Source organism: Neolamprologus brichardi, chromosome 22, assembly GCF_056152115.1.
Source record: "Neolamprologus brichardi isolate AB-2024 chromosome 22, ASM5615211v1, whole genome shotgun sequence".
In the NCBI taxonomy this organism is placed as follows: Eukaryota; Metazoa; Chordata; class Actinopteri; order Cichliformes; family Cichlidae; genus Neolamprologus; species Neolamprologus brichardi.
This window is the reverse complement of record NC_142124.1, coordinates 4,646,728-4,655,000: the sequence shown is the minus strand read 5'-3', so window position 1 is coordinate 4,655,000 and position 8,273 is coordinate 4,646,728. Positions and strand designations below refer to the sequence as shown.

At 42.8% G+C, this 8,273-nt stretch overlaps 1 protein-coding gene across 1 annotated transcript in view; it reads left to right on the top strand.

Moving 5' to 3' along the window:
• Positions 1-1,966: 1,966 nt before the first annotated feature.
• The window catches only part of grin2da (glutamate receptor, ionotropic, N-methyl D-aspartate 2D, a), a 316,625-nt gene continuing 310,318 nt past the window's right edge, over positions 1,967-8,273 (top strand). The window contains exon 1 of the mRNA XM_087834864.1: positions 1,967-2,280. The gene's annotated coding sequence lies outside the window, so the exon portion shown is untranslated. The remainder of the gene's footprint in view (positions 2,281-8,273) is intronic.

Sequence of the window (8,273 nt, the reverse complement as noted above, 5' to 3'; positions counted from 1 at the left end):
CTTTAACTAAGTGCTCGTTCAAAAGGGGTTTGATTGCTGGGGTTTTCTCTGTATTATTGTAGGGACTTAAGGTTACAGTTGTCATTGACTTGAACTGAACTATGTGGTGCATAAATCAGCACTTCTCTGTAAAGCAGGAGTTGTTAGACTTTGGGGAAGACCACAGTGGTGGGAAACAGAACCACTGACAGTGATGCTGACCACCAGGAAATCAGGGTTTAAACTATTAGGAATGTTTATTTCTGTAGAAAAAAGATGGTTTATTTTCTGTAGGGAAGATAAACCAAAAGGAATTTGTGATGATTATTACATTTTGCTTTTGAGAAATTCCTCTTTGATTCTCATTTTTCTGTTTTGCTTGTATGCAGAATATAGGTTGTGATCTTTTTTTAAGCTTCTGAAGCTGGGCATGCCAGAAAAAGCCCTCTGAGCTCCAGCTGTGTTTGAGGAGGCTTATCCTGGAAGCAGGTAAACAGTTAATGTGAAGAGCAGAAAGAGGATTTCAAAACCACCACCGTATCAAATGTTTTGTATGCATGTACATCAGGTAGCAATGATAATTTACCAACCTTTTCATTTACAGAACCTGGAGACTTGAAATATTTATATTCTGCTGGGTTATACAGCATCAGCAGAGCTGTGTTGTACATATTGAGGCAAAAATCCCTGAAAAAATGACTCTCACTTTAAGACCATGAGTCAGTATTAGTTATGTTTAATCATTGCATCTTACATAACTCAGTTCATATAAACTGAAACTTTGTGGTGGGCCCAGGTGCTGATGGTGCTGATGAGGACTGCAAAACTATATCAAACTTGTTTATTTATTTATTTACTTTTTTACTGAAAAAATACATCAAAATGAGTTTGCTATGATCATTAATCATCATGAAATTAAGCTTTAACCCCTATTTTTCTATGTTTGATTGACATAGATTGATTGATATTTGTTGTTACAAAAAGTTTAAGAAGTGCCACTAAACTGATACCTAAATGTTTCCATCTGTATTCCAGCACCACTGACCAATCACGTTTCAACAGATTTTTGTTGGATGCTTGTAAAAAGTTAATGTGGAGAGAAACTGACAGATTTCGACTCTAAGATATTTATTAAAAACAAAAAAAACAAGCTGACACGAAAACATTGACAATCATCTTTTAATAAGTGTCATTTTATTATCTTGTTAAATGCCTCATCATGAACGATGACTGATAGACAGATCAAGAACAAGAAGTCCTGGTTCTGTTATCGCCACTGGAAGCCATGAAAAACTGGCTTTTGCCCCCAGAGTCTAAATCAGCACACTAGCCGTTGGCTTCCCAAATTGTAAACATCTGATTATGCAATTATGTAAAAATACTATCTGGATGAAAGCAATAACAAAGGCCAGCCAAAGTTCTGTTCTAGGCTAATGAGCTGCCTCTCTATTTCTTAATTTCCATAAACAGTGATTACCAAAAAGCAATCTGTGTGCTGCACTCAGCAACTGCACTTCGAAAATACATATTTAGTCATCAGAATAAGAAATAGATTATTGTAGATTGAATTGCATAAAACATATTTGGATTTTTACCTTTTTTTTTTCTGTACATATGTTTGTGCCCCTCAAATTTTAGTGTGGACTGAAAATAGGAAGATCCGCACGAAAACACAGGTATAAAGAAGATGTTTGAGTGAATTGGTGAAAAATAAAGGAAGAGGAAAAGCATCCCTGGGGAGTGATGGAGAGACAGAGGTGGAGGATGAAGGAGAGGATGAGGTCTGTGGGGGTGTAGGGAGAGAGATTAGTGATGAAGGCTAAGCAAATATTTAGGTGAAGTTAAAATAAAACAGTTTACATCGGACAACTTAGTTTAGCATTCAACACGTGTCGTGAGGAAGTAATGAGGACCCAGAGAGGTGGATGGGAGAGAGAGGGAGGTAGAGAGACGTTGCTAGGTGACGGAGCGTACATACTGAATTTTAACAAAATAACGGGAGAGGAGAGAGTGAGTGAGAGGGACAGAGAGGTAGCAGTCAGCAACATGTAGCCTCGCCGAGTGGAGGAAAGGTCGAAACTGTGCGTGCGCGCGATTCTTTGCTATTTTCTTTTTTTTTTGTCGGGAGGGGTGAGATGTTTCGCTTTCATCCCGAGGACATTATCCCGCAACATTAGAATCGATCAGGCTCTATGCCGCAGGAAATGTCCAGCGGAGGGATGGACGGATGGATTGTGGTGCACGGAGAGAAGACGCGGAGAGCAAAAAGAGAAGAAAAAGAGTGCGGGGCTCCTGAAAACAGTGAGTAGATTCTTGTCATGTCTCAATTTGGACCCTCTTCTCTTCCCCCTTTTGCTTTCTTGTCTTTTACGCTGAAGGTGAAAATGTTGCGCCGTGTCTCAGACAACTGTCTCTGGCTTTGCCCTTCACATTCCGGCTGTTAGATGTGAGATGTTCTGCTGCATTTCTACGGGGCTCGTTTTGCACGTATGTCAATCCCGAGATACTTTCTACTGGCTCGTGCTGTCACGGCTAGGACGCAGCCGGCCGGTGCGCGAGGCTTTGACCCCTCTGTCATTGATGCGCGTGCTTGGCTACATGGCCGTGCGTGTCTGTCTTTCACCCGGACGCGCACGCACGTAAGGACCGGTGCGCAATCTATCCATCCCTCCTCAATCTGCCTGTCACGCGTGAAGTCAGAGCGCAAGTTGCTGCCAGTGACAGACAGATGAAAGCAGCTGTGATTCAGATGTGACATTTCTAAAGAAAAACGCATACATGCCTTTTCGCGTCCTCACCATACTGGCATTTGCATTCTGCAATTTTCCAACCGGTTGTTGCGCATATGTGCGTTTTGCCCTCTCCAGCTTCAGTCTTACTGCACCTCAGGGGTCTCACATATCTGTTGCCCTCCACCCACTGTTTACCCCACCAAACCTCGTCTTTCTCACCCCTTTTGCTCTCCCTGCTTCACTATTATTAGCTGTAGGGCAGCTATCAGATCCGGGATCAGTCGTCTGTGTGTGCGTGCGCGCATCAGCAGCTGGTGCACCAGCAAGCAGCAGGCTGTGTGCGTGAAGATCACTCCCCAGGACAGACAGGGGAAATTGGGATTCAGAGCTAGGAGAATGAACCCCTCCCTGCTCCCTTCTCTTCCTCCTGCTCCTTCACTCCAACCAACACACACACACACACACACACACACACACTATTCCTTAAAACACAATAAGATAAAACACTTCTGGCACTGATGATGATTTAGTTCCAGCAGCGTGTGTGCGTGTGGCTGATTCAACAGTTTGGATATACGCTTGGCTTGAGCCCACTGTGAATTGAATTTCTAGTCATGTAGTATAAACACACTATTCATCCCATCTATTTCTATACAGCAGACTGTATGAGTGTGGCTGAGTCTGTAATTGAGTTATATGGCAGAGTGGGAGTTGATGGTCAGTGTGACATTAACAGTAAAGACTCCCATTTTCTTTTCCCAGGGAAATAGAAGTCTCAGATGCGTGAAACAACTAGATAGGAGTGTGGATATGGATTCCTCTCTTACTTAAATGCTCATAGGTATTGTTTACTGCCTTTCACTATAAGCTTCAAACTGAGATGAATGGATACATGTTTCTTTTTAATTTCATGGTTTCAGAAACTAGAAGTGCTGGCGCTATTGAGGGTCTGTACCCAAGCTGAGAGCAACAGTATCAACATTTCTGTCTTATATTCAGTCACGATTGACATCTTGGACATGTTTGTGTGACCTTATGCCCCTCGTAGTAGAGGAAAAACATCTTGGCTGTGCTGATCTCCTGCTTCCACTGTTCAACTGCTGAGGCAGCAGAGTTTTCATTATGCTGTTTCTGATGCCAGCGGGCTGTTTGGCCCGATCCAGGCTTTTTATCTCTTGTTAGGTACTTAAGCTGGACAAGGCGTGATGGATAAAGATGGTAGCTTTTTGGCTCAGACTATCACACGCCGCAAGTCTTATTCCATATTCACTTTCCCCCCCTTCCTTTTGCGAAGCCCTCAACTTGCCAAAACATCATGTGAGTCTGAGGTCATACAGCAGCATGACTTCAAAGGTGATGAGGATAAGGCGGTCTTTTGTCATGTCAGGGACCTTGAAATGAAACAAGAGGATAAATGGGGCAACTGCAGTTGCTGTCAGATTCACTGGAGGTTAGACCGTGACAGATAATGGTCCAACAGCAGAAAAGTTGATTAAAAAAACCCAGAGACTACAAATATTCCACTTTATAGGGCAAACACTTGTGATGTTAATTAAGTTTAAAATATACAGCTGCAGTTAAAAAGTTGACAAAAAGGGCATCACTTCTTCATCTAAATGAGAAAGAAAGAAAATCTCTCCAAGAATCAGATGATGAGCAGAGCAAAGCCAAATGCAGGTACTTGTGTACATGATTTAGTGGCTACTGATCAGCCAAGTATCCCTTCAGATTCATGTTGGACAGCTCTGTGTCTCATGTGGCAAATGCATGAAATCACGTGGCCTAGAAACATTTTTTTTAAATTACCATTTCATGCTTTGCTACTAGATTATGTACAAACTGTCTTTTCCCAGTAAAACTTAGAAACTTACTGTATATATATTTATGCTGTATATTAATTCAAGGTCTGGCTTCACGCCTACATCACATATGTACATCTGTAATTCATCCCCTCAGAAGATTTTCAAGCTGAAAAACTGACCTCTGACACAACTGATAATCGCTGTATTTTAATCCAAAGTGTGATATTTCCTTAATGCTTCAGTGATCCATTTGAAATAACTAATGTTTCTTGTAGTGATCTGTAATGAAAGTACTACATTACTATAATGACTTCTACCGTAGTTAGCATGTGCATTAAAAAAACCACTGAATGTTTGTGAAACACTGAATGCCTGCAAAAGTCTGGCAACAACCAAATAGGAGCTGAGCAAAATTGGAATTAATTGGTGTTTGAGCTGCACAAGAAACAGAAGGTGAAACTGCTCTCTAATCTCCAGTGTGCACTGCTATCCATCGGTCTTTATTGCCTTGTTGGTTCTACACCAAAGAGTACTGAAATCAGTGTAAACACTGCTTACATTTTGCTATTTTTAAGGGATTTTTGTCCAAGCAAGAATTTTTTTTTAGCAGCTTTAACATATTTAACTTTTTAAAAGACTTAAGCAGTCTGTGGCTGCAGACCAGTTGCCTCTAATTCTTAGCGGGGGGGGGGGGGGGGGGGGGGGGAGGGACAAATCAGGTCTGAAGCTGCAACTAGCAGCCTTTAGTTTCAAGAACAGCAGGATCATTATAGCTGCTCTACACCACAGAGCCATGATCTCCGGCACTAACAAATTAGCACAATCATTCATTCTTGCAATATTCATATTTTTTCCACAATGTTACTGCACCAGAGCATGAGATTTAAAGTAGATGTCTTCAGGTAGAGGAATCTGTGGGCTACGAAGTGGTGCATGTTTAAGAGAAATGAAGAATTGCAGACTGTACTGTAGTGTATTGAATTCATTATTTGTGAGGATGATGGCTGGGGATGTTTTCAGAACATCCATCCATCCATCCATTCATCTTTCTCCGCTTTATTCCGAGGCCGGGTTGCGGGGGCAGCAGCCTAAGCAAAGAGGCCCAGACCTCCCTCTCCCCAGCCACCTCCTCCAGCTTATCTGGGGGAACACCAAGGCGTTCCCAGGCCAGCCTGGTCTGGGAACCCCAACGTACCGGCAGCAAGCCGAGGGGATATTAGAATACCCACCCCAGCCCGCCGCCTCTCACCAGGGGCAACTCCAGACTGAGACAGAGTCCAGCCCCTCTCCAGGAGACTGGTTCCAGAGCCCAAGCCATGCGTAGAGGTGAGCCCGACTATATCTAGCCGGTACCTCTCAACCTCACGCACTAACTCAGGCTCCTTCCCCACCAGAGAGGTGACATTCCATGTCCCTATTGCCAGTCTTGGCAGCCGGGGGTCAGTCCGCCAGGGCCTCCACTCCTGGCCGCCACCCGGCACACAATGCACCCAACCCCTATGGTGCCTCCTGCGGGAGGATGGGCCCATGTCTCCTCTTCGGGCTGTGCCCGGCCGGGCCCCATGGACTAAGGCCCGGCCACCAGACGCTCGCCCTCGGGCACCCTCCCCGGGCCTGGCTCCAGGGCGGGGCCCCAGTAACCCTATCCCGGGCAGGGTAAACTGTTCCCTCGGTGTTCTATTCATAAGGGTCTTCTAAATCACTCTTTGTCTGGTCCCTCACCCAGGACCAATTTGCCATGGGAGACCCTACCAGGGGGCAAAAGCCCCCAGACAACATAGCCCCTGGGATCCCTGGGACACACAAACCCCTCCACCACGATAAGGTAGCGATTCACGGAGGAGGGAACGCCTTTTCAGAAAATGTGTTTTATAAAGCATGGTTGCCTTGCTGACATTGCTCATGAAGGAGATACAGACACGAGGGCAGATATAAACTCTGCGCAGATGCAGCCTCGGCACACATTAGCATACTTTAAACAAAAACTCAGGATTCGGTGATTGCAAGGCCAGTTATTGTTGTACACTTTAATTATATTGGGAAATATAACAGCAGACATCAATGCAAATTTTAATGTGTAACACCACCTGCACATGTTCACAGAGGCCCAGTGTGATGGATACCAACAGCTTCTGGGGGATTACATCTGTCAGTGCATAATTCTGGTTTATTACAGTGTTTCACACACCATGTGAACAGCCAAGATCCAAAAAAAGGGCCAGAGATGATGATCAGACAGGTTGTAAACAAGACAAGAGATTAGCCAAATTTACTTGGTGAACTGTGAAATTACTATCCGGTGCTTGCCCTGGGTGGAATACTTTAGGGATGCAGGTGGTTCACCATACTCATGGGCAATGAGTATGATCTCTGTTGACATTTCAGATGCACATACTTGTAATTTAAAGATTATCAGTGCATAATTTGCTTTATGCAGTTCTTACACCTGCATTGCAGTCCCGAATCTTTGAAGGCATTAACCAAAAGAGCTGAATGTGAGAACGCAAATGTGTAGTGCAGTCAAATTGTCCATCAAATGTCTTTTTCCTGCCAGCTTCCTAGTACAAAGTCCCATAGTGCACAAAAAACAGCTGAAGTAAATGTGTGTTCGTCATGTGTCCCACATCCTGAACATTTAAACATGGAGGACATTTACTAGAGGTGGGAATCACCATACATCCCACGATACGATATTATTGCAATTTTTTTAAATATTTTGCGATATTCAGATTCTGTACATAAAGGTAAACTTTATCAATATTCATTTTATCTAATATCAAAGTCTCACACTCAGTCTTTCTCTCATTTCAGTTTTATTGTTGACAAACTGAACGGTTTGTATTACAGTCTAGTCCAACTTAACTGAACGCAACCATCTGGTACAATTATAGCTATTCTGAACTATGCAGTTTATGAAAACTATGCAGCCCCTTCAGCAACTGAAGAATTTGAAAGTAAATTAAAACAAAATCTAATTTTACATTAAATAAAAAAGTTTTAAACTTAATTCAAATAAAACACGTCTTAAATTAAAATAAGTAAACTGTCATGTTTATTGCTGCCATAAAAAAAGTTAAACACATTTGGACAGTGAAGGAATGTCAGGATTCTCTGAAGTCAGAGCGTGTTCCAGTCCACAAAAACTTTTTTTGTAACAAAATATCGATTTCTGCTGTCCCTGTATCGATACATTATTAGCAAACAAAATATCACGATACTACAAAGTATCGATTTTTCCCCCACCCCTAACATTTACCTAACCAAAGTATTTCCAGACACGAGGCTGTCTGGTAAGCCGGCTGCCTTCTGCTATGTGTTATATTTGTGAAAGAGGAACTTCAGTCGATGTCTCGAGAAGCCTCAAGTTTGTTAGTTTGTTTGCAGTCGGCTGTTTTGGGCAGCAGGCTTCAGAAGTGTTTCTGTGAGCCTGAATGTTGAGGGCAGACTTTCAGTATAGCAGACTGGTGCAGGGAAAACAAGTGAAATCAACCAGGACTCACTACACTGTGACAGTGAACCATCATGCAAAAAAGGATGGGCCCATCTAAGTGGAACTGAGCAATCAGTTATATACCTGTACCTTCCTTTGGGACAAGGCCAGTTGTCTGCTATGGAAAAGGTCTTTTGTGATTGCAGTGTTAGAAACAATAGTTAAAGCCATTAAAATAAGAAATATTTATTATCTGTAATTTTCTTTTAACTTGCCTTGAAGCCACTTAGACTTTCAGGTTACCGAGCGAACAGCCTGTACAATTAGTTT